This window comes from Mesoplodon mirus (genome assembly GCF_964341445.2).
Source record: "Mesoplodon mirus genome assembly, chromosome: 17".
In the NCBI taxonomy this organism is placed as follows: Eukaryota; Metazoa; Chordata; class Mammalia; order Artiodactyla; family Ziphiidae; genus Mesoplodon; species Mesoplodon mirus.
Window position 1 is genome coordinate 37,856,312 of NC_138993.1, and position 26,578 is coordinate 37,882,889.

At 36.6% G+C, this 26,578-nt stretch overlaps 1 pseudogene across 1 annotated transcript in view; it reads right to left on the bottom strand.

Annotated features, from left to right (window-relative positions):
* Positions 1 to 26,578, bottom strand: part of LOC309792634 (WD repeat domain phosphoinositide-interacting protein 3-like) — a 40,914-nt pseudogene extending 14,336 nt beyond the window's left edge. The window contains exon 1 of the transcript in view: positions 26,573 to 26,578. The product of the transcript in view is annotated as a WD repeat domain phosphoinositide-interacting protein 3-like (transcript). The remainder of the gene's footprint in view (positions 1 to 26,572) is intronic.

The window sequence follows — 26,578 nt, forward strand, 5'->3', positions numbered from 1 at the left end:
AATTTTATGGATATATTTGTTTTTGTTTTTGTTTTTGTTTGCGGTATGGGCCTCTCACTGTTGTGGCCTCTCCTGTTGTGGAGCACAGGCTCTGGACTCGCAGGCTCAGTGGCCATGGCTCATGGGCCCAGTTGCTCCGCGGCATGTGGGATCTTCCTGGACCAGGGCACGAACCCGTGTCCCCTGCATCGGCAGGCAGACTCTCAACCAGTGCACCACCAGGGAAGCCCTATGGATATATTTAATAAACCAATTTCAATATACCTAATATAAATTTAAATTTATATCACTGTGAAACTCTTTTTATTTATTTATTTATTTATTTATTTATTTTATTAGTTTCTGCTTTATAACAAAGTGAATCAGTCATACATATACATCTGTTCCCACATCCCTTCCCTCATGCATCTCCCTCCCTCCCACCCTCCCCATTCCACCCCTCCAGGCGGTCACAAAGCACTGAGCTGATCTCCCTGTGCTCTGCGGCTGCTTCCCACTATCTATCTACCTTACATTTGGTAGTGTATATATGTCCATGCCTCTCTTTCACTTTGTCACAGCTTACCCTTCCCCCTCCCCATATCCTCAAGTCCATTCTCAAGTAGGTCTGTGTCTTTATTCCCGTTTTACCCCTAGGTTCTCCATGACATTTTTTTTTAATTCCATATATATGTGTTAGCATACGGTATTTGTCTTTCTCTTTCTGACTTACTTCACTCTGTATGACAGACTCTAGGTCTATCCACCTCATTACAAATAGCTCAGTTTCGTTTCTTTTTATGGCTGAGTAATATTCCATTGTATATATGTGCCACATCTTCTTTATCCATTCATCTGATGATGGACACTCTTAATAGAGCTACACAAAAATATAATTTCATATCATGCTGCCCTTCAACCAATATTAAAAAAAACAGAGAGAGAAAAAAAAAACTGATGAAGTAATATTTGGAATTGTTTTGAATACCTTTTATAAAAAGTTAGAAATAATCATAGATACAGAGTATAAAACATTTAATCCCTAAGTCATAATTCAGTGTATTTATACCAGGGATTTCAGAAGATTTAGAATAGTATGTTACATTCTTGCACTTTCAGTTGGAAGTGACAAAAACTCATCTCAAACTGGCTCAGGTACTAGAAGGACAACTCTGACTTGAGGTGAGCTGGTCCATGTACTCAAATTTTATCATCAGGGCATAGTTTGTCTTGGTTTTGTCTTAGTCTGTGTGGATCTCATTGTTAGTCTCTTTCTTTTTATCAGAAAGATTCATTTTGAAGCTTACATCCTCTCAAATATGTAATTCCCCCTTGTGTCTCTGTGTCCTAAGATAAGCTATTGGTTTCCTAATGTGTTATTCTGATAAGAGTCATTGGTTTGGGTCTCCCTAGACAGGCTTGAGTCAAAAGCAATCTCTGAATGATTCAATGTGGCAGGAGCAATAGGATACCTTGTCTAAGATTTCTGCTTGCTCCTGTGTACTGCTGGTAGATTCCTACCTGCATAAATTACATGAATTCAGAAAGGGGGAAGAAATGTCTCTCTAAGGAGATACTATAGGGTTCTTAACAGACCAAGGAAGTGAATACACATCTGATGGAGAGTAAAATAGAATAGATATACATTACAAGGGATAATGAGTCATGCTCTCAATTTGCATAATGTTTAAAGAATTTCATAAAGTGGAAATTCTCTTTGAGGAATGACATGGCAAGGCACTTGAGGTGGGCTCACATCAATGGAGAAGTTGGTCAAAAGTACGCATGCTATCTGGCACAACACTGTTGCTAATGTTCTTTAGATTATTTTCTTGAAAAAAACCCCAAATTCCTCCAATAATATGAGCATTAAGTTATAATAAGTATGTATAAAATAAAAACTCTCCTTCCCCACACACCAAAATATCTGTAGAAACTGCTGGTACAATTTCATTGACAAATATTTACTGTGTTTCTATGGTACTCCAGGCATTCTGATGGGCAGAAGGATAATAATAATAATAATACAATAACAACACAGAAATTTCTGTTGACAGAAAAGATTCTTCATTCTAGCAGAAGAGATAGACAACATTAAGCAAAAGACGGAAAAAAATCTTTAACCTTTTCAGAGTGTGGAACTGAAAGTGCACATAAGATTACTGAAAAAATGGAGAGTGGGCAGAAATCATATTTAATACAGAATAGCTGAAGGCTACCACATATTCTGGGATCAAGCAAACTCTACATAAATAAGAACCAAAATAAAGGAAAAATGAAAAACTTATATTGTACCCAGAATAACAGTACATTCATGAGTTATTGGAGAAGAACATGAAAGAGAAAAAGCTTATTGCAATTTATGAGCAGAGTTTACACCAGTGCAATTCAGTTTGCATAGCTGTTATTGTAAATGAGGTATGAGATAAGTTATTATAAATTCGGGGGAAAAAAAACAAACTTCTGCTTAAAAGATAATACTACCTAAAATAAATTATATAACATCTATTAAAATTAAAATCAATCTCCCTCTCTCTTTCTAATTTGTTTCTATATTTTTTCAAATGATTTTTATTCACATTAGAACCTACCACGTTATATTGATCAGCTCTATTTTTCAGTCTTCATATGTACTGTTAAAAATAAACTGAGGCACGTTAAAAAATTTAAGAGTTTATCTGAGCAAAAATTTATTCGAATAAGGCAGCACAAAACAAGAAGTGGTTAGAAACACTCCCCAAACAGTAGCTCAGGAAGAGACTTCTATAGAGAAAAGGTAGAAGAAAAGCAAGGAAATTACTGAGTGGCTATAGCTTAAAATCTAATTGGCTGTTTGTGATTGGTTGCCCTTAGGTTTTGATTTGGTAACCTTGAGACATTTACTGGCTTAGATTTTGGTTTGTTTATGTAGACTGCCACTGCATTAGAGCCACTTTAGTCTAATGGCCTTGTTAAATAAATTTAACACTACTCACATGATATGTAAATAGTTAAGGGGATTGTTATCATTCAAATGAATATTGATAAAGGTGTGGATTAAGAAAACCATTGATATTGAAAATAACAAACATAAAAAAGTAGAAAATCAGGTTAAGAGCCCAGAAAAAAACATGAGTGATTATTTCTGAAGTATGCCTTGAGGTAAACTTATACGGGCTTCAGTGTGTGGAAAATCTGGGACTTGGATTGCAGTATCATTATAACCATTAGTAATGTGAAAACCACTACAAACCAAATCACAGGCAACTAAAGCCACAAGTTTGGAAGTAAAATAGAGAAGAGAAATGTCCCCTTGTATCCCTCTAATACACCTATAGAAAAATAGATTTTGTCCTAAAATGTGATTCACCCTCTAAAAGGAAGAAAAGAGAGGGGAGAATAATAAAAGTTTAACGAGTCACTGTGGGCTCTAATGGTGATAATTAACTGAACTCATTTTAAAATAATTTAATTTTTATTATAGTAGATTTTTAAAGTTGGTACTTTTAAATCATTTAATAACTTTTAAAATTTATTTTTCCTCTATTATATTTTTTAAATGTTAGTAACTATCATAGTTACTGTTCATTCAAACACAGAACTTATTCCTTGCTTGGTAGTCAGAATGGACTGCTCAGCTACCTTGAAGGGCTCATTACATCTATACTTTTTATTTTTACTTATACCAACCACAGAGAGGCCTAAAGGTGATTATAAGTTCATTCACACAAACCATTCAAGTAGTCAAAATCTCTGTGAATATCTTTTGTCAGAGAGAATCATTCTGTAACTGTAAAAGTACAACATATTCTTTGTTAATCTTTCTCTTCGCTTTCTTTCATTGCTTCTGATGAGGTGAACATGCAGCACTTCATTCTCAAATTATCCATGCATTCTACAGCACTAAGTTTAAAAAAAAAAAGAAAAAAAAATGGGCTTCCCTGTTGGCGCTGTGGTTGGGAGTCTGCCGGCAGATGCGGGGGATGAGGATTTGTGCCCTGGTCTGGGAGGATCCCACGTGCTGAGGAGCAGCTGGGCCCGTGGGCCATGGTCACTGGGCCTGTGCGTCCGGAGCCTATGCTCCACGGTGGGAGAGGCCACAGTGGTGAGAGGCCTGTGTACCACAAAAAAAAAAAAAAAAAAAAAAAAAAAAAAAAGTAGAGAGAACTGCATATGTTCCAAGTACCTCAGACTGTAAAAACTGTATTAATGTGATGGGTCATACATTTGAATTTATTCTATTAATTATTTAATATTTCTTCAGATGAATAACAAATTACAAATACTGAGCAGCTCTGGAAACTGAAATAGAGGAGAAAGGACTTGTTAGATGGTTTTTAATTTGAACATATCTCATACTTAAAGGATGAAGAGAAAAGATTTTGACCATGATGAAAATCCCTGACTAGAAATTGTAGTTTGCTTTGACAGAGCAAAACACTTCTGTGGACACAGATATATTTGACAGACATACTGCAGAATGATTAAAGCTCTTAGAGTCATTTCTTATGATTTGCTTTATAAATTTTTTTCAATAAAATATTTTTTTTCAATAAACATTTTTTACTTTGAAAACCATTTTCACCTAACCCCCCACTTATACTATTGTAGGGGATAATTTCAGAATATCTAAAAACATCATCATTTAACCAGGACAATTGTTAATTTCTCTGAAAATAATCTTTGGTAGAGATATTGTCATGCCAGTAACTTGTTTCATTTGTTTTTGTTCCATCTGTCTTTTAAGCTTGTATGTCACAATCCCTATGCATTTATTTTAGTAGGAAAACTTTCTTTTTATCTTAGAATATAGTTTCTATGTACTAAAAGAAATGTGTGGGAAATGTAAGTAAACATATAAGATACAATCTGAGGAATGTTCAAAACATAATTATTGGGCTTCCCTGGTGGCACAGTGGTTGAGAGTCTGCCTGCCGATGCAGGTGACGTGGGTTCATGCCCTGGTCCGGGAAGATCTCACATGCCACGGAGAGGCTAGGCCCGTGAGCCATGGCCTCTGAGCCTGTGCATCTGGAGCTTGTTCTCTGCAACGGGAGAGGCCACAGCAGTGAGAGGCCCACATACCGCAAAAACAAAACAAAACAAAACAAAACAAAAAACAAAACAAACAAAAAACATACTTATTATAAGTATTTATTTATGTAGAAATAAAATACATAATACATTTTTTCCAGTAATTTAGTGAGATTTATTCTTGTTTTTGAACAGAATTGCAACCAGAGCAGAGGAAAACCCTCATATTTAGGTAATCTCATTCAATGTTATATTTCTGATGTAGGAACAAATAAAAATTACAAATAGGGGGCTTAATTTTCCCTGTTGAAAATAAAGAAAGAGGTTAGAAAATATACAATTGCAAGTACTTTCTTCTCTCTTTAAAATATATGTAAAATTTTTTTGAAAACCAGATAGACCTTTGTCATCTTTATGACCCAGTGATGGCTTTTTCAAGGACCGAGGAACCATCTCACTGAAATGTAAACATAAAGGAAGATGGAACCCCTACCTCCCAGTTTCTCTATCTCCCACCCTAAAGTTATACAAAATTTATTATTCCTCTGGGTAAGCCAATTAGCTAACACAGAGGGTAATCCCTTCTACCATGTGAATCTAGGATGAATGTATGTTTGAAGAATGATGTTGTCAAGCCCTCTTATTTGAAGACTAGCTATTTTTTATCTTGAGAACATGTCTTCTTGGCTCTATAAAAGGTGAGATTTCTTTCTAATTTTGCAATCTCTTAGCAACTTGCCTGTGATGTGCATCACATGGTGGTTTAATGCTTTTTTCAATACAATATTCTTTGTTTACTACCTTTACAGAGAGGTTTTCTTGGTTGGAAGAAGATATTGTTTTTAATTATATTTCCTCAGCACAGGTCATTCTTAGACATTTTTGTCTCTTTTTCTGTTATGATTTGCTTCAGGATCAAAAGATATAAAGTGATCTGTGTGGATAAACATTTTAAGTAAAATTTTCTTAACATTTATGGAAACAGTAGTATTGAAAAGTTTATGTATCAGGAAATAATTTATAGAACCACTGAAATAGATTTTAGCATGTAAGATTGCCAGTCATCTATGGAAGGCTATTTGTAGAGCAGTTTTGGTTTTAAAGCGAATTAAGAGAAAGTTACAATAATTTCCCATATACCTTCTGCCACTACCCATGTATAGCCTCCACCAGTAATAACATCATTCACTGAAAATGTACTTTTTTTTTAACTAAACATGGATCAATGTTTAAACATCATAATCACCCAAAGTTCATAATTAAATTTAGGTCTCAATCTTGGTGCTGAATATTCTATGAGCTTGGACAAATGCATGTATAATGATTTCAGTCATTTTTTTTAACTTCAATATATTTTATTATTTTATTGGAGTATAGTTGTTTTACAATGTTGTGTTAGTTTCTACTGTACAGCAAAGTGGAGTTCTCTGTGCTATACAACAGGTTGTCATTCATTATCTATTTTATACATATTATTTAGTGTATATATGTCAGTCCAATCTCCCAATTCATTATGTCCATAGGATTGTTCTGTATGTCTGTGTCTCTATTTCTTCCTTGAAACAGGTACATCTGTACCATTTTTCTAGATTCCACATATATGCATTAATATATAATATTTGTTTTTCTCTTTCTAACTTACTTCACTCTGTATGACAGTCTCTAGGTCCATCCACGTCTCTGCAAATGACCCAATTTCATTCTTTTTATGGCTGAGTAATATGCCATTGTATACATGTATCACATCTTCTTTATCCATTCATCTGTCAATAGGCATTTAGATTGCTTCAATGACCTGGCTACTGTAAATAGTGCTATAATGAACATTGGGGTGCTTGTGTACTTTTCAGCTATGGTTTTCTCTGAGTATATGCCCAGTAGTGTGATGGCTGGGTCATATGGTAGTTCTATTTTTTTGTTTGTTTTTTAAGGAACCTACAGACTGTTCTCCGCAGTGGTTGTATCAATTTACATTACCACCAACAGTGTAAGAGGGTTCCCTTTCCTCCACAAATCTCTCCAGCATTTATTATTTGTAGACTTTTTGATGATGGCCTTTCTGACCAGTGTGAGGTGATACCTCATTGTAGTTTTGATTTTCATTTCTCTAATAATTAGTGATGTTGGGCATCTTTTCATGTGCCTTTTTGCCATTTGTATGTCTTCTTTGGAGAAATGTCTATTTAGGTCTTCTGCCCATTTTTTGATTGGGTTGTTAGTATTTTTGACATTGAGCTGCATGAGGTGTTTGTATATTTTGGAGGTTAACCCTTTGTCCACTGATTTATTTGCAATTATTCTCTCCCATTCTGAGGGTTGTCTTTTCATCTTGTTTATGGTTTCCTTTCCAGTGCAGAAGCTTTGAAGTTTCATTAGATCTCATCTGCTTATTTTTGTTTTTCTTTCCATTACTCTGGAAGGTGGGTCAAAAAAGATCTTGCTGTGATTTATGTCAAAGAATGATCTTCCTATATTTTCCTCTAAGAGTTTGATAGTGTCTCATCTTACATTTAGGTCGTTAATCCATTTTGAGTTTATTTTTGTGTATGGTGTTAGGGAGTGTTCTCATTTCATTCTTTTACATGTAGCTGTCCAGTTTTCTCAGCTCCACTTATTGAAGAGAGTGTCTTTTCTCCATTGTATATCCTTGCCTCCTTTGTCATAGATTAGTTGACCATAGGTGTGTGGGTTTATCTCTAGGCCTTCTATCCTGTTCCATTGATGTATATTTCTGTTTTTGTGTCAGTATCATACTGTCTTGATGACTGTAGCTTTGTAGTATAGTCTCAAGTCAGGGAACCTGATTCCTCCAGCTCCGTTTTTCTATTTCAAGATTGCTTAGGCTATTTAGAACTTTTCTGTTTCCATACAAATTGTAAAATGTTTTGCTCTAATTCTGTAAAAAATGCCATTGGTAATTTGATAGGGATTTCATTGAATCTGTAGATTGCTTCGGGGAGTACAGTTATTTTCACAATACTGATTCTTCTAATCTTAGAATATCATATATCTCTCCATCTGTTTATGTCACCTTTGATTATTTTCATCAGTGTTTTATAGTTTTGTGAGTACAGGTCTTTTACCTCCTTAGGTAGGATTATTTGTAGGTATTTTTGTTTTTGTTGTTGTTGCATTGGTGAATGTGATTGTTTCCTCAATATCTCTTTCTGATCTTTCATTGTTAGTGTATAGGAGTGCAAGGGATTTCTGTGCATTAATTTTGTATGCTGAAACTACCAAATTAATTGATTAGCTTTAGTAGTTTTCTGGTGGCAACTTTAGGATTTTCTATGTATATTATCATGTCATCTGCAAAGAGTGATAAGTTTACTTCTTCCTTTCCAATGTGTATTCATTTTATTTGTATTTCTTCTCTGGTTGCTGTGGCTAGGCCTTCCAAATCTATGTTGAATAGAAGGGCAAGAGTGGACATCCTTGTCTTGTTCCTGAACTTAGTGGAAATGTTTCCAGTTTTTCACCATTTAGTATGATGTTTGCTGTGTGTTTGTCATATATGGCCTTTATTATGTTGAGGTAGGCTCCCTCTATGCACATTTTCTGGAGAGTTTTTAACATAAATTCATGTTGAATTTTGTCAAAAGCTTTTTCTGTGTCTATTGAGATGATCATATATTTTTTTATTCCTTAATTTGTTAATATGGTGTATCACATTGATTTGCATATATTGAAGAACCTTTGCATTCCTGGGATAAATCCCACTTGATCATGGTCTATGATCCTTTTAATGTGGCATTGGAGTCTGTTTACTAGTATTTTGTTGAGGATTTTTGCATCTATGTTCATCAATGATATTGGTCTGTAATTTTCTTTTTTGATGATATCTCTGTCTGGTTTTAGTATCATGGTAATGGTGACCTCATAAAATGAGTTTGGGAGTGTTCCTTCCTCTGCAATTCTTTGGAAGAGTTTGAGAAGGATGGGTGTTAGCTCTTCTCTAAATGTTTGATAGAATTCACCTGTGAAGCCATCTTGTCCTGGACTTATGTTTTTGGAAGATTTTTAATAAAGCCTTCAATTTCATTACTTTTGATTGGTCTGTTTATATTTTCTATTTCTTCCTGGTTCTGTCTTGAAAGTTAATACCCTTCTAGTAATTTGTCCATTATTTTCAGGTTGTCCTTTTATTGGCATATAGTTGCTTGTAGTTGTCTCTTATGATCCTTTGTATTTCTGTGGTGTCCATTTTAATTTCCCCTTTTTCAATTGTAATTTTATTGATGTGAGTCCTCTCCCTGGTTTTCTTGAAGAGTCTAGCTAAAGGTTTATCAATTTTCTTTACCTTCTCAAAGAAACAGATTTTAGTTTTATTGATCTTTGCTATTGTTTTCTTCTTTTCTATTTCATTTATTTCTGTTCTGATCGTTATGATTTCTTTCCTTCTACTAACTTTGGGGGTTTTTGTTCATCTTTCTCTAGTTCCTTTATGTGTAAGGTTAGACTGTTTATTAGAGATTTGTCTTGTTTATTGAGGTAGGATTGTATTGCTAGAAAATTCCCTCTTAGAACTGCTTTTTCTGTACCCCATAGCTTTTGGGTCATTGTGTTTTCACTGTCATTTGTCTCTAGATGTTTTTTGATTTCCTCTTTGAGTTCTTCAGTGATCTCTTGGTTATTTAGTAGCACATTGGTTAACCTTCATGTATTTGTGTTTTTTACATTTTTTTTCCTGTGATTGATTTCTCATCTCATGACGTGTGGTCAGAAAAGGTGCTTCATTCGATTTCAAATTTCTTAAATTTACCAAGGCTTTATTGGTGACCCAAGATGTGATCTATCTTGGAGAATGTTCCATGTTCACTTGAGAAAAAAGTGTATTCTTCTGCTTTTGGGTGGAATGTCCTTTAATATATCAATTAAGTCTATCTAGCCTTTTGTGTCATTTAAACATTGTGTTTCCTTATTTCTTTTCTGTCTGGATGATCTGTCCATTGGTGCAAGTGGGGTGTTAAAGTCCCCCACTATTACTGTGTTACTGTCAATTTCACCTTTTATGGCTGTTAGTATTTACCTTATGCATTGAGGTGCTCCTATGTCAGGTGCATAAATATTTATAATTGCTATGTTTTTTTCTTTGTTTGATCCCTTGATCATTATGTAGTGTCCTTACTTTTCTCTTGTAACAGTCTTTCTTTTAAAGTCTAGTTTATCTGATATGAGTATTGTTACTCCGGCTTTCTTTTGATTTCCTTTTGCATGGAACATATTTTTCCATCCACTCACTTTCAGTTCTTATGTGTCCCTAGGTCTGAAGTGTTCTTTTGTAGATAACATATACATGGGCCTTGCTTTTGTATCCATTCAGCCAGTCTGTGTCTTTTGGTTGGAGCATTTAATCCATTCACTTTTAGGGTAATTATTGATACATATGTTCCTATTACCTTTTTATTAATTGTTTTGTGTTTGTTTTTGTTGGTCCTTTTGTTCTCTTGTGTTTCCTGCTTAGAGAAATTCCTTTAACATTTGTTGCAGAACTGTTTTGGTGATGCTGAATTCTCTTATTTTTTGCTTGTCTGTAAATCTTTTGATTTCTCCATCAAATCTGAATGAGATATTTGGTAGGTAAGGTAACCTCGGTTGTAGGTTTTTCCCTTTCATCACTTTAAATATATCCTGCCTCTCACTCCTTTCTGACTTACAGAGTTTCTACTGAAAGATCAAGTGATGATCTTATGGGTCATTATATATATATAGGAATCCCATAAAGTATATATATATATATATATATATATATATATGGATTATATATTCCTATATATATTATATATTATTATATATGGGGATTCCTATATATATATATATACATATATGAGATAATGCCATTTGCAGCAACATGGCTGGACCTGGAGATTATCTTACTAAGTGAAGTAAGCCAAACAGAGAAAGACAAATATCATATGATATCACATATATGTGGAACCTTAGAAAAGGATACAAATGAACTTATTTACAAAACAGAAGTAGACTTGCACTCATAGAAGCTAACTTATGGTTACCAAAGAGGAGGGAGGGAGGGAGAGAGAGGGGTAAATTAGGAGTTTGGCATTAAAATATACACACTACTATCTTGTAATAACCTATAATGGAAGAAAATGTAAGAAAGAATATATGATATCACTTATGTGAGAAATCTAAATAAAATATACAAGTTAACTTATTTACAGAACAGAAACAGATTTACAAACCTAGAACACAAACTTATGGTTACAAAAGGGGGAAGAAGAGGGGAGAGATAAATGAGGAATTGTGATTAATAGATACACACTACTATATATGAAATAAACAACAAGCACCTAATGTATAGCACAGAGAACTATACTCAACATCTTGTAATAACCTATAATGGAAAAGAATCTGAAAAAGCATACTTTGTACACCTGTACTATGCTGTACACCTGAAACACTGTAAATCAACTATACCTCAATAAAATGAAATTTCAAAAAAGAATATATATATATATAATATTAATTCTGATTAAATATTGTTGACTTACAAAGTTGTGTAAGTTTATAAAGTTATAATAATAAAAATTGAATTTAAAAAATTAAAATAAATAACCCAGAAGTATCAAATAAATACCCCATATCTTATTTTTATAGCTCTGTTCTCTATTTTAATTCATATAGCAGTACTTTTTTTTTAAATTAATTTGGACCTACTTTAACAAAGCAGTACCTAATTGTATAAATATGCCTTTATTATACAGATATAACTTGAAATAAGAAATGTTCGTTCTTCAAAATGCAAGTAGGAAATGATAACACATCTCCCTCTAACAGTTTGTTTATAATGGAAAAAAAGCAAACATGGTTCTGGAGAAGATGCTTCAAATAACTGTGCTGGCCTCAATTTTCTTTTAGTAGAATTTTGGCATTTGATTAACATCATGATGCCACTATCTCCCTTTACTGTGCTGAAACTTGTGTAAAATTTGTTCCATGGAGAAATTCAATTCCTGTCATAGAACTGAACAAAATAAATATGAAAGCAATGACACTTTCAGAAACAAACAAACAAACAAAACAACTTATTCAAAGTCTTATTTGTATCTGGGAAGAGAATATATGAGGCATCATTTTCTTTTTTCTTTCTTTCTTTTTTTTTTTTTTTTTTTGCGGTACACATGCCTCTCACTGCTGTGGCCTCTCCCATTGCAGAGCAGAGACTCCAGATGTGCAGGCTCAGTGGCCATGGCTCACGGGCCCAGCCACTCTGAGGCATGTGGGATCTTCATGGACCAGGGCATGAACCCGTGTCCCCTGCATTGGCAGGCAGACTCTCAACCACTGCACCACCAGAGAAGCTCCAAGACATCATTTTCTTAATATAGAAGATGGTATCAGTTGAAAATGGAATGGCATCTTGAGAAAAGTGAAATCTGGTCAGCTGTATCATCTAAAATTTATTGTATTCTCCCTCTAGAGTGTCCCTAATAGATTCCACATTCTTTTTAATGTATACAACTTGCTGAAGGTGGACAAGTCACTGTTGTAAAACTTTAGGTATAGTATGTCCATATTCCTGAATATCAAATGAGAGAGTTTATAAGTTTATTTTCAAGTGCAACAACACCTAACATACAAAACTGCAAAAAAAAAAAAGAAAAAGAAATCAGAGAACTAACTAAATCTTATTTTAACACAAAGCAAAACCAGTAGTACATTAATCCTCAAATAGTGTAAGAGTTTTATCAGATCTGGATATTTGAGAAATAGCAAGTCAGATACCAGGCTTTGAACATTATTTTTCCAAATCCCATATAAAGTACATTTATGGAAGCAGGACAGACTTTCAAAAGAGATTCCACTATAGCTAAGTGCTAACCTTGTGACTTTTAATCTTAGTCTCCTGTATATTTTCTAGTGCTGCTTGCATTTCTTTATTAACTATTATTAATCCCAATTGCAGTCTACTCCACATATTCTGATCCATAGGATTAATTCTGATTAAATTTTGCAACTACTTTGAAGGTGTTTCCCTTGATTGTATATTTATTGTGCTAAGACATAGTTCTTGAGGCATATACACACTTGTCTCAGTATATGATATCAATGTTTGGAAAACCTTTGATTCTTCCACTCTGGAATCAGGGTAAGAACTTCACAGACAATACATGATGATGAAGGAAGAATGTATAACATAACCCTCTGTATCTGAGAAGAAAATTCCAGAGACTTATTCTACAAAGTTAATATGGATTGTTTACTAAAAGTCTTAATCATCATTTATGGTGAAAAAAAATCATAGATATATTTGCTACACGCTATATTCTATAACATATTCAAAATAAAATCAAAATTAGATGATCAGAACTACCCATATCTTCATTTAAACCAGCCCCAGATATTACATATAAGGGGTCCATGATAATATGGTAGAGTTATGCCTTCTATAAGGATGTATCAGTATATGGAGGAGGAAAATATTAGGTGACAATTTCCCCTAAATCTCTCATGTTCCTGCATAATTTGGATGTTCTGAGCAAAGGCATTTAGAAACAATTTAAGAATGATAGATAGACAACATCTCCCTCCCCAGAGACATTCAAGGATAATAATCATCCCCCATCTCCCAAGAAATTTGTTTGCATTCTAAATAGAGATTTGTTTGCTTTCCAGAGAGAGATATGTGGAAGATGAGTAGGCATTCTTGAGACAAGTTTAGGAGGGGCAAGTGTTAGAAAATAGGAATTAATTCCAGGCTGAGGAAAGGTCTATGCAAAATTCTGGCTGGTACGGAAAGATGGAACTGTAACTGGTCTCTAAAGTTGAGACCAGAGAAGGTCTGATGAAAGGTGATTACAAGGGTTATTTTAAGCCAAATTTGAACTTTATCCTGAATGATTTTTTTTTAACTTTGGTCAGATTTGTGTTTAGAAAAATCAGACAACAACAGGCAGATACAACAGGCAGATAAATTATAAGCAAGTAGGCCAGTTAGGCAAGTCTTTACAGTAAAGTGGATGTGAATTAATGATAGCTTGAAATAAGACAACTAAAGAAGCAAATCCTCTTGTTTTAAGCAAGTTACCAACTAGTATCTATGTGTGTATTCCTTTAACAATTTCACTTCAGACCAAATTTTTTTTTTTTTTTTTTTTTGTGGTACTCGGGCCTCTCACTGTTGTGACCTCTCCCGTTGTGGAGCACAGGCTCTGGGCACACAGGCTCAGCAGCCATGGCTCACGGGCCAAACCACTCTGTGGCATGTGGGATCTTCCCGGACCGGGGCACGAACCCATGTCCCCTGCATCAGCAGGCCGACTCTCAACCACTGCACCACCAAGGGAGCTCCAGACCAAAGTTTTTATAGAGAACATATTAGTATTTATTTTTAGTAATATTAATACAACACTTTTTACAATCATTGAGAATAACATGAACAATTGTGATATATATTGACAAAGAACCACACAATTTAGCCCAATGCTACTCAAATCTCTGAGGAACAGCAGTCATTAGCATCACCTGGGAAATTGTTGGAGTGCAAATTCATGAGATTCACCCCCAAACTGCTGAGTCAGTGCTCCTGGAGGTGCATCTGAGCTCTCTATGCTAATCTAATGATCACTAGAATTTGGATTACCTGGTCAAGGTCATAATATTCCTAAAGCAGAATAAATTTTAAAGAATAGAAATAATACATGGCCTTATGTTCAAAAGCAAAACAAGAAGCTATAAAGTAACAATAAATATTAAATATGCTGGTATTATATAGAGTACATGCAACTTTATTGTGAATATTTTTATTGTTAAAAAAAGTATCGTAACTCAAACTATGTTAACATTCCTATTAAACTATCTAATACATAAGAATTTATTTTGTATAGCACAGTCACTCTTTAATATTCATGGTGACCTTATTAACTTTCATAAAAAACAGTGAGAGGTAAAACCTCCAAATATATGCGTTCAAATATTTAAGTTTGTAGAACAAAATGTTCTGGATGAAGTTTTAAACACTGCTTTAGATGATGTGTTGATACAAAAAAGGTAAAACTTTATATTTTAATTACTTATCCTTAAAAATGAAAACTGTAATGAAAATTTTCTTCTCTTACTTGAAATAATTTTTTTGTCAGTGAAGTGTACCACTGACAAATTTATGAAGATACAAAGAAGACCAAAATAGTATTCATCAAAATTTTACATTTAGAGATATTCTTTATTAACTCATTATTTTTAACAAAATTTATATATGTAAATTTATATAAACCACTTTAAAATTGTTAAAGCTTTATAAAGTTTACTTGTCAAACTTGAAAGTTAATGAGGATAATAGCAGGGAGAAGGACATAGGGTGAGAAATAATATCACAATAGTAGATTTAAACTTCTGATTATTCTATTGGAAAATTAAACTGTTATGCCATTAAAGACAAAATATCTTAAAGTGATATATGATGCCTGGTGCTGGTACTAGTTCCAAACATTTGATCAAGCAATACACATAATTGTAAAATCTTTATGCAGACATATAATTATTATAGTATTTGTACTAATTACCTCAAATACATGTTAATTTTTTGGCTTAACATATTTATTAGTTAAGAGAATCATTTGCCAGAAATATGAATAAAATTTCCAAACTTTTAGAATATTTTATAAAAATCAGAAAATTATTTACTGGATTATAGCTACTGAATAATTTATGTAACTAAAATTACATAATTAAATACCCATAAACTTTCTTGCATCCCATGAGATAGAAGACATCTCAATGTGAAAAAAGTCACATTAAAAGTTTACTGATGGGCCCCGGAGGAAGATGGCGGAAGAGTAAGATGCAGAGATCACCTTCCTCCCCACAGATACATCAGAAATTCATCTACACGTGGAACAACTCCTACAGAACACCTAATGTACGCTGACAGAAGACCTCAGACCCCCCAAAAGGCAAGAAACTCCCCACATACCTGGGTAGGGCAAAAGAAAAAAAGAATAAACAGAGACAATAGGATAGGGACGGGACCTGCACCAGTGGGAGGGAGCTGTGAAGGAGGGAAGGTTTCCACACACTAGAAGCCCCTTCGCCGGCGGAGACTGCAGGTGGCGGAGGGGGAAAGCTTCGGAGTAGCAGAGGAGAGCACAGCAACAGGGGTGCGGAGGGCAAAGCAGAGAGATTCTGGCACAGAGGACCGGTGCCCTCAGGCACACACCAGCCCGAGAGGCTTGTCTGCTCGGCCGCCTGGGCGGGCGGGGCTGGGATCTGAGGCTTGGGTATAGGCTTTCAGTCAGAGCGCAGGGAGAGGACTGGGGCTGGCGGCAGGAAGAGAGCCTGAAGGGGTTAGTGCACCACGGCTAGCCCGGAGGGAGTCCAGAAAAAGGGTCTGGAGCTGCCGAAGAGGCAAGAGACTTTTTTCCCTTTTGTTTCCTGGTGCGCGAGGAGAGGGCATTAAGAGGGCTGCTTGGGGAAGCGCCGGAGACAGGCGCGAGCCGTGGGTAAGGCGTGGAACTCGGAGACGGGCATGGGACGCTGGGGCTGCTGCTGCCGCAGCCGCCGCCGCCGCCGCCGCCGCCGCCGCCGCCGCCGCCACCGCCGCCGCCGCCGCCACCACCACCGCCACCGCCACCACCGCTGCCACCGCCGCGGGGCCTGTGTGCGAGCACGGGTCACTGTCCACCCCGCCTTCCGTGGGGCCCGTGCACCCCGCCACTGCCATGGTCCCGGGACCCAGGGACGGCTTTCCCGGGAAAGCGCACGGAGCGCCACGGGCTGCTGCAACGGCACGCCGGCCTCTGCTGCCACAGGCCTGCCCCACACTGCACGCACCTCCCTCCCCTCTGCCTGAGTGAGCCAGAGCCCCCACATCAGCGGCTCCTTTAAACCCGTCCTGTCTAAGCGAAGAACGGACGCCCTCCGGCAACCTACATGCAGAGGCGGGGCCAGGTCCAAGGCTGAGACCCAGGAGCTGTGAGAGCAGAGACAGGGAAATCTCTCTGTGCAGCCTTGGAGGCAGCGGATTAAAGCTCCATGGTCCATTTGATGCGCCCTGCGTCTGTGGAGTGCATGAATGGACAGCGAATCATCCCAAATTGAGGAAGTGGACTTCGAGGACAAGATTTAAGACTTACCCCCCTTTTCCTCTTTTTACAACGAATTTTCCCAAATTAAGGAGGTGGACTTAGAGAGCAAGATTTCAGACTTCTCGCCCTTTTCCTCTTTTTACAAAGAATTATCCCAAATTGAGGAGGTGGACTTGGAGAGCAAGATTTTTGATTTTTCCCCCTGCTCTCTTTTTGTGAAAGTGTATGCGTAGTCTTCTGTGTAAGATTCTCTCTGTATAGCTTTGCTTCCACCATATGTCCCAGGGTTCTATCGGTCCGTTTTTTTTTCAATAATTACTTTTTAGTTTTAATAACGCTACTATATTTCATACTTTACTCTATTTTACTTTACCTGCTCTTTCTTTTTTTCCTACCTTCCCTTCCTCCCTCCCTTCCTCCGCTCCTCCTTTCCTTCTTTCCTTTTCTTTCCTCCCTCCCTCCCTCCCACCCTTCTTCTTTCCACTTTCTTCTTCTTTCCTTCCTCCCTCCCTCCCTTCTTTCTTTCTTTCTTTCCTTCCTCCCTCCCTCCCTTCTTCCATTCACTCTTCCGTTTGATTTCATTCCTCCCTCCCTCCCTCCTTTCTTTCATTCTTTCTTTCCATCCTTCCTCCCTCCCTCCCTCCTTTCTTTCTTCCTTCCTTCCTTCCTTCCTTCCTTTCTTCCCTTCTTCCTTTCTTTCCCTCTCTCTTTCTTTCTTCTACAAATTCTTTCTTTCTACTTTTTCTCCCGGTTATTCTGAGCCGGGTGGATGAAAGGCTCTTGGTGCTGCAGCCAGGAGTCAGTGCTGTGCCTCTGAAGTGGGAGAGCCAAGTTCAGGACACGGGACCACAAGAGACCTCCCAGCTCCACATAATATCAAGCAACGAAAATCTCCCAGAGATCTCCATCTCAACACCAGCACCCACCTTCAGTCAACGACCAGCAAGCTACAGTGCTGGTCACCCTATGCCAAACAACTAGCAAGGCAGGAACACAACCCCACCCATTAGCAAAGAGGCTACCTAAAAACATAATAAGGACATAGGCACCCCAAAACACACCACCAGATGTGGACCTGTCCAACAGAAAGACAAGATCGAGCCTCAACCACCAGAACACAGGCATTAGTCCCCCCCACCAGGAAGCCTACACAACCTACTGAAACAACCTTAGCCACTGGGGACAGACACCATAAACAACGGGAACTACGAATCTGCAGCCTGCAAAAAGGAGACCCCAAACACAGTAACATAAGCAAAATGAGAAGACAGAAAAACACACAGCAGGAGAAGGAGCAAGATAAAAACCTACCAGACCTAACAAATGAAGAGGTAATAGGCAGTCTACCTGAAAAAGAATTCAGAATAATGATAGTAAAGATGATCAAAGATTCTATTTCCAAGATCCATAATCTAGGAAATAGAATAGACAAAATGCAAGAAACAGTTAACAAGGACCTAGAAGAACTAAAGATGAATCAAGCATCGATTAAAAACACAATATATGAAATGAAAAATACTCTAGATGGGATCAATAGCAGAATAACTGAGGCAGAAGAACGGATAAGTGAGGTGGAAGATAAAATAGTGGAAATAACTGACGCAGAGAAAAATAAAGGAAAGAGAATGAAAAGAACAGAGGACAATCTCAGAGACCTCTGGGACAACATTAAATGCACCAACATTCGAATTATAGGGGTTCCAGAAGAAGAAGAGGAAAAGAAAGGGACTGAGAAAATATTTGAAGAGATTATAGTTGAAAACTTCCCTAATATGGGAAAGGAAATAGTTAATCAAGTCCAGGAGGCACAGAGAGTCCCATACAGAATAAATCCAAGGAGAAATACACCAAAACACATATTAATCAAACTGTTAAAAATTAAACACAAAGAAATCATATTAAAAGCAGCAAGGGAAAAACAACAAATAACACACAAGGGAATCCCCATCAGGTTAACAGCTGATCTCTCAGCAGAAACTCTACAAGCCAGAAGGGAGTGGCAGGACATAATTAAAGTGATGAAGGAGAGAAACCTGCAACCAAGATTACACTACCCAACAAGGATCTCATTCAGATTTGATGGAGAAATTAAAAGGTTTACAGACAAGCAAAAGCTGAGAGAGTTCAGCACCACCAAACCAGCTTTACAACAAATGCTAAAGGAACTTCTCTAGGCAAGAAACACAACAGAAGGAATATACCTACAATAACGAACCCAAAACAATTAAGGAAATGGGAATAGGAACATACATATCAATAATTACCTTAAATGTAAATGGACTAAATGCTCCCACCAAAAGACACAGAGTGGCTGAATGGATAAAAAAACAAGACCCATATATATGCTGTCTACAAGAGACCCACTTCAGACCTAGGGACACATACAGATTGAAAGTAAGGGGATGGAAAAAGATATTCCATGCAAATGGAAATCAAAAGAAAGCTGGAGTAGCAATTCTTATATCAGACAAAATAGACTTTAAAATAAAGACTATTAGAAGAGACAAAGAAGGACACTACATAATGATAAAAGGATCGATCCAAGAAGAAGATATAACAATTGTAAATATTTATGCACCCAACATAGGAGCACCTCAATACATAAGGCAAATACTAACAGCCATAAAAGGGGAAATCAACAGTAACACAATCATAGTAGGGGACTTTAACACCCCACTTTCACTAATGGACAGATCATCCAAAATGAAAATAAATAAGGAAACACAAGCTTTAAATGATACATTAAACAAGATGGACTTAAGTGATATTTATAGGATATTCCATCCAAAAAGAAGAGAATACACATTTTTCTCAAGTGCTCATGGAACATTCTCCAGGATAGATCATACCTTGGTCACAAATCAAGCCTTGGTAAATTTAAGAAAATTGAAATTGTATCAAGTATCTTTTCCGACCACAATGCTATGAGATTAGACATCAATTACAGGAAAAGATCTGTAAAAAATACAAACTCATGGAGGCTAAACAATACACTAATCAATAACGAAGTGATCACTGAAGATATCAAAGAAGAAATTAAAAAATACCTAGAAACAAATGACAATGGAGACACGACGACCCAAATCCTATGGGACGCAGCAAAAGCAGTTCTAAGGGGGAAGATTATAGCAATTCAATCCCACCTTAAGAAACAGGACACATCTCGAGTAAACAACCTGACCCTGCACCTAAAGCAGTTAGAGAAAGAAGAACAAAAAAACCCCAAAGCTAGCAGAAGGAAAGAAATCATAAAGATCAGATCAGAAATAAATGAAAAAGAAATGAAGGAAACGATAGCAAAGATCAACCAAACTAAAAGCTGGTTTTTTGAGAAGATAAACAAAATTGACAAACCATTAGCCAGACTCATCAAGAAAAGAAGGGAGAAGACTCAAATCAATAGAATTAGAAATGAAAAAGGAGAAGTAACAACTGATACTGCAGAAATACAAAAGATCATGAGAGATTACTATAAGCAACTCTATGCCAATAAAATGGACAACCTGGAAGAAATGGACAAATTCTTAGAATTGCACAACCTGCCAAGACTGAATCAGGAAGAAATAGAAAATATGAATAGACCAATCACAAGCACTGAAATTGAAACTGTGATTAAAAATCTTCCATCTAACAAAAGCCCAGGACCAGATGGCTTCACAGGCGAATTCTATCAAACATTTAGAGAAGAGCTAACACCCATCCTTCTCAAACTCTTCCAAACAGTATCAGAGGAAGGAACACCCCCAAACTCATTCTACGAGGCCACCATCACCTTGATACCAAAACCAGGCAAGGATGTCACAAAGAAAGAAAACTACAGGCCAATATCACTGATGAACATAGATGCAAAAATCCTCAACAAAATACTAGCAAACAGAATCCAACAGCACATTAAAAGGATCATACACCATGATCAAGTGGGGTTTATTCCAGGAATGCAAGGATTCTTCAATATACACAAATCAATCAATGTGATACACCATATTAACAAGTTGAAGGAGAAAAACCATATGATCATCTCAATAGATGCAGAGAAAGCTTTCGACAAAATTCAACACCATTTATGATAAAAACCCTGCAGAAAGTAGGCATAGAGGGAACTTTCCTCAACATAATAAAGGCCATAGATGACAAATCCACAGCCAACATTGTCCTCAATGGTGAAAAACTGAAACCATTTCCACTGAGATCAGGAACAAGACAAGGCTGCCCACTCTCACCACTCTTATTCAACCTAGTTTTGGAAATTTTAGCCATAGCAATCAGAGAAGAAAAGGAAATAAAAGGAATCCAAATTGGAAAAGAAGAAGTAAAGCTTTCACTGTTTGCAGATGACATGATATTATACATAGAGAATCCTAAACATGCTACCGAAAAACTACTAGAGCTAATCAATGAATTTCGTAAAGTAGCAGGATACAAAATTAATGTACAGAAATCTCTGGCATTCCCGTACACTAATGATGAAAAATCTGAAAATGAAATCAAGAAAACACTCCCATTTACCATTGCAACAAAAAGAATAAAATATCTGGGAATAAACCCACCTAAGGAGACAAAAGACCTGTATGCAGAAAATTATAAGACACTGATGAAAGAAATTAAAGATGATACAAATAGATGGAGAGATATACCATGCTCCTGGATTGGAAGAATCAATATTGTGAAAATGACTCTACTACCCAAAGCAATCTACAGATTCAATGCAATCCCTATCAAACTACCACTGGCATTTTTCACAGAACTAGAACAAAAAATTTCAAAATTTGTTTGGAAAAACAAAAGACCCCGAATAGCCAAAGCAACCTTGAGAACGAAAAACGGAGCTGGAGGAATCAGGATCCCTGACTTCAGACTATACCACAAAGCTACAGTAATCAAGACAGTGTGGTACTGGTGTAAAAATAGAAAGATAGATCAATGGAACAGGGTAGAAAGCCCAGAGATAAACCCACGCACGTATGGTCAACTTATCTTTGATAAAGGAGGCAGGATTGTACAGTGGAGAAAGGACAGCCTCTTCAATAAGTGGTGCTGGGAAAACTGGATAGGGACATGTAAAAGTATGAGATTAGATCATTCCCTAACACCATACACAAAAATGAGCTCAAAATGGATTAAAGACTTAAATATAAGGCCAGAAACTATCAAACTCTTAGAGGAAAACACAGGTAGAACACTCTATGACATAAATCACAGCAAGATCCTTTTGGGCCCACCTCCTAGAGAAATGGAAATAAAAACAAAGGTAAACAAATGGGACCTAATGAAACTTCAAAGCTTTTGCACAGCAAATGAAACCATAAACAAGACCAAAAGACAACCCTCAGAATGGGAGAAAATATTTGCAAATGAAGCAACTGACAAAGGATTAATCTCCAAAATTTATAAACAGCTCATGCAGCTCAATAGCAAAAAAACAAAAAACCCTTTCCAAAAATGGGCAGAAGACTTAAATAGGCATTTCTCCAAAGAAGATATACAGACTGCCAACAAACACATGAAAGAATGCTCAACATCATTAATCATTAGAGAAATGCAAATCAAAACTTCAATGAGATATCATGTCATACCAGTCAGAATGGCCATCATCAAGAAATCTAGAAACAATAAATGCTGGAGAGGGTGTGGAGAAAAGGGAACACTATTGCACTGCTGGTGGGAATGTGAATTGGTACAGCCACTATGGAGAACAGTATGGAGGTTCCTTAAAAAACTAAAAATAGAACTACCATATGACCCAGCAATCCCACTACTAGGCATATACCCTGAGAAAACCATAATTCAAAAAGAGACATGTACCAAAATGTTCATTGCAGCTCTATTCACAATAGCCCAGAGCTGGAAACAACCTAAGTGTCCATCATTAGATGAATGGATAAAGAAGATGTGGCACATATATACAATGGAATATTACTCAGCCATAAAAAAAACGAAACTGAGCTATTTGTAATGAGGTGGATAGACCTAGAGTCTGTCATACAGAGTGAAGTAAGTCAGAAAGAGAAAGACAAATACCATATGCTAACACATATGTATGGAATTAAAAAAAAAATGTCATGAAGAACCTAGGGGTAAAACGGGAATACAGACACCGACCTACTTGAAAATGGACTTGAGGATATGGGGAGGGGGAAGGGTAAGCTGTGACAAAGTGAAAGAGAGGCATGGACATATATACACTACCAAACGTAAGGTAGATAGATAGTGGGAAGCAGCTGCAGAGCACAGGTAGATCAGCTCGGTGCTTTGTGACTGCCTGGAGGGGTGGAATGGGGAGGGTGGGAGGGAGGGAGATGCATGAGGGAAGGGATGTGGGAACAGATGTATATGTATGACTGATTCACTTTTTTAAAAAGGAGAAACTAATAAAAAAAGTTTACTGATGAAAAATATATGGCTGATATTGTATTTAGTAGTAACATTTGAAGCTTTCTCTCTAAGATCTGAACAAAGGGTGTCTGATCTCATTCCTTTTTTGTCAGTATTTTACTGGAAGTCCCAGAAATTGCAATAAAACAAGGCAAATAATTAAAAAGAATTAGGATTTTAAATTAAAAATTAAATAACTTAAAGTATTGCAAGGTGAGACAATGATAAAATAATAAAAAGCAGATTAAAAAATTAAAAATTAATATTAAAATAACTATTTCAACCATAACAAAATTATGTATATATATATATATATATATATATATATATATATATATATATATATATATATACATACATACATATATATGTAATTGGAGAGAGCTTAACATTTTAAAATATTCATTAAATAAATTATGGCATATGTCCATTTGCTTATCCATTTTAACATTCATTGGCCATGAACATTCTGAAAAATGCTAAATAATCACCCCATTTAAGTTTTTAATGTTAATACAGAAAATCTTAAAGGAATTTTAACAAGTTAATATAAGTTGTTTTTAGGATTCCCATTATATAAAGAATCCAAGTAAAATGTATTTACACCTCACAAAAGTAATTGTTCATAAAGAATTTTGTTATAATTCAGAATGCAATGAGATCATGTTTCTTTGAATATGTAATTTAATAAAGAGAAAGAAAAACGATAACAAATTGTTCACTCTCTTTAATCCTTGTATATATATATTTTTTTTAATATAGCGAGTATTGTACTGTTTACAGTTTTCACATTTTTGCTTATGAGATAACATTGTTTTATGATTTTCTCTACTTTTTAAGAGAAAATACAGTTTCAAGAGCTCTGGACCCCAGACCTGCCCACCAGTGAGCCAAAGTCAGCCCCTAGTACAATGAAGACCCACAACTAGTTGTGTCAAGTCTGGACCTACCCACCAGCAGGCTGGCACCTCTCTGGGTTAAGCTGGGTCCAGGTCCTGCCTACCAGCATGCCAATGCCAGCCCTGGGACATGCTAGACATCACAATCAGCTATGTCAGAAACATGTTCCAACCTCTATCAAGGTGACAAAACCCCGAGGGATACCCCTAAACCATATCCCAACACAACATTAGACTAACATTAACATCCAGCTCAAAAGCCAGTCCCCAGGGACTTGGCTCTGACAGCCAGCAGGCTGGCACCAAGTCTGAGACTCCTCTGGCCATGCAGGCCACTGTGCCAGGACCAGTAGCCAGCAGCCTTCACATAGACAGAGCCTGGCAACTTACCAGTTCAGGGGAGAGCCATGACTACAAGCCCACCCACAGTGGTTAGTCCAACACAACAGATGAGCAACTCTAGAGCATATAGCTCTGGTAACTAGAAGGAAGTGATTGTTGGGCTCCATAGGACACTGTCTGTATAAGGCCACTCTTCCAAAATTGGGAAACATAAACAAACTACCAAATACCTAGAAATAAAAGCAGTGAATTAGGCAAAATGAGATGACAGAAGAACATGTTCTAAATGAAGGGAAAATATAAAACTACAGAAGAAGAATTAAGACTACTGGAGATAAGCAGTCTTCCAATAAAGTGTTCTGGGTAATGGCCATAAAGGTGCTCAAAGAACACAGGAGTAGAATGGATGAAAGCAGAAAGAAAATAGAAGTTTCTAACAAAGAATTGGAAAATATAAAGAAGAACAAAACAGAGATGAAGAACACAGTAACTGAAATAAAAAAATATCCTAAAAGGAATCAAAAGTACAATAGAAGATACAGAGGGAAAAAAGAATGAAAAGAAATGAAGACAGTTAAAGTGACCTCTGAGAAAACATCAAATGTACTAACATTTGAATTATAGGACTCCCAGAGGAGAAGGAAGACAGAAAGGGGCAGATAATATATTTGAAGACATAATAGCTAAAATCTTTCCTAATCTGGGAGAGGAAACCAGATATCCAAGTCCAGGAAGCACACTGAGACCCACACACAATCAACCCAAAGTGGACCACACCAAGACACACTGTAATTAAAATGTTAAAAATTAAAGATGAAGAGAGAATATTAAAGGCAGCTAGGGGGAAGTAACAAGGTATATACAAGGGATCTCCCATATGCCTATCAGCTGAGCTTTCAGCAAAACTCTGCAGTCCAAAAGGGAAGTAGCATGATATATTTAAAGAGATGAAAAGAAAAAAAATAAGTACAAGAATATTTTACCTGGAAAGGCTATCACTTAGATTTAAAAAAAAGTGTAAATGTGTTATAGACAATAAAAAGCTAAGAGTTCAACACCATGAAGACAAGATTTACAGGGAATGTTAAAGGGATTTTTCTAGGGGAAATAAAATAGGCCACAACTAGAAATATGAAAGTGAAGACAGGAAAAATCTCATTGGTAAAGGCAAACATAGAGTAAAGATAATAGATAAACCACTTGGAGAGCAAGAAAAGGTTTAAAAGACAAAATTAGTAAAATCAACTGCAGCCACAATAAGTGGTTAAGGGATAAACAAAAAGATGTAAAATATGATATCAAAATCAGTGAATATGTTGGGGGTGGGGGGAGTAAAAATTCAGGGTTGCTAATATGTATTCACACCTCATATCAAGGGGATAATGGACAGCACACACTGAGGAAAGAGGCAGCAAGCATCCAAAATAAAAGCAGCCCTTGATTCCAGAAAAGAGTGTGCAATAGAAGGACCTGAGCTCATCTCCTCTCACGAAAACACCAAAATCACAACTAACTGCTGAACAACCACCAATAAAAAAAGACTGGAACCTATCAAAAAGACATTTGATATTCAAAGACAAAGAAGAACCCACAACAAGATGACAGGAGGGGAGCTTTACAACAATCAAATCCTATAACTACTGAGTGGGCGACCCCCAAAGGGGAAAACAAACATACCATAAAGGTTCTCCCACAAGAGTGAGGGTCCTGAGCCACACATCAGACTCCCCATCCTGAAGGTCTAGCAGCAGAAGAAGGAATCCCCAAAGCATTTGGCTTTGAAGGCCAGTGAAGCTTGAGTGCAAGAGTTCCACAAGACTGGGGAAAACAAAGACTCCACTCTTGGAAGGTGCACACAAGATTTCACATACACTGGGACCCAGCAAAATCCAGTAACTCCATAGAAACTGAGGCTGGACTTACCTGCAT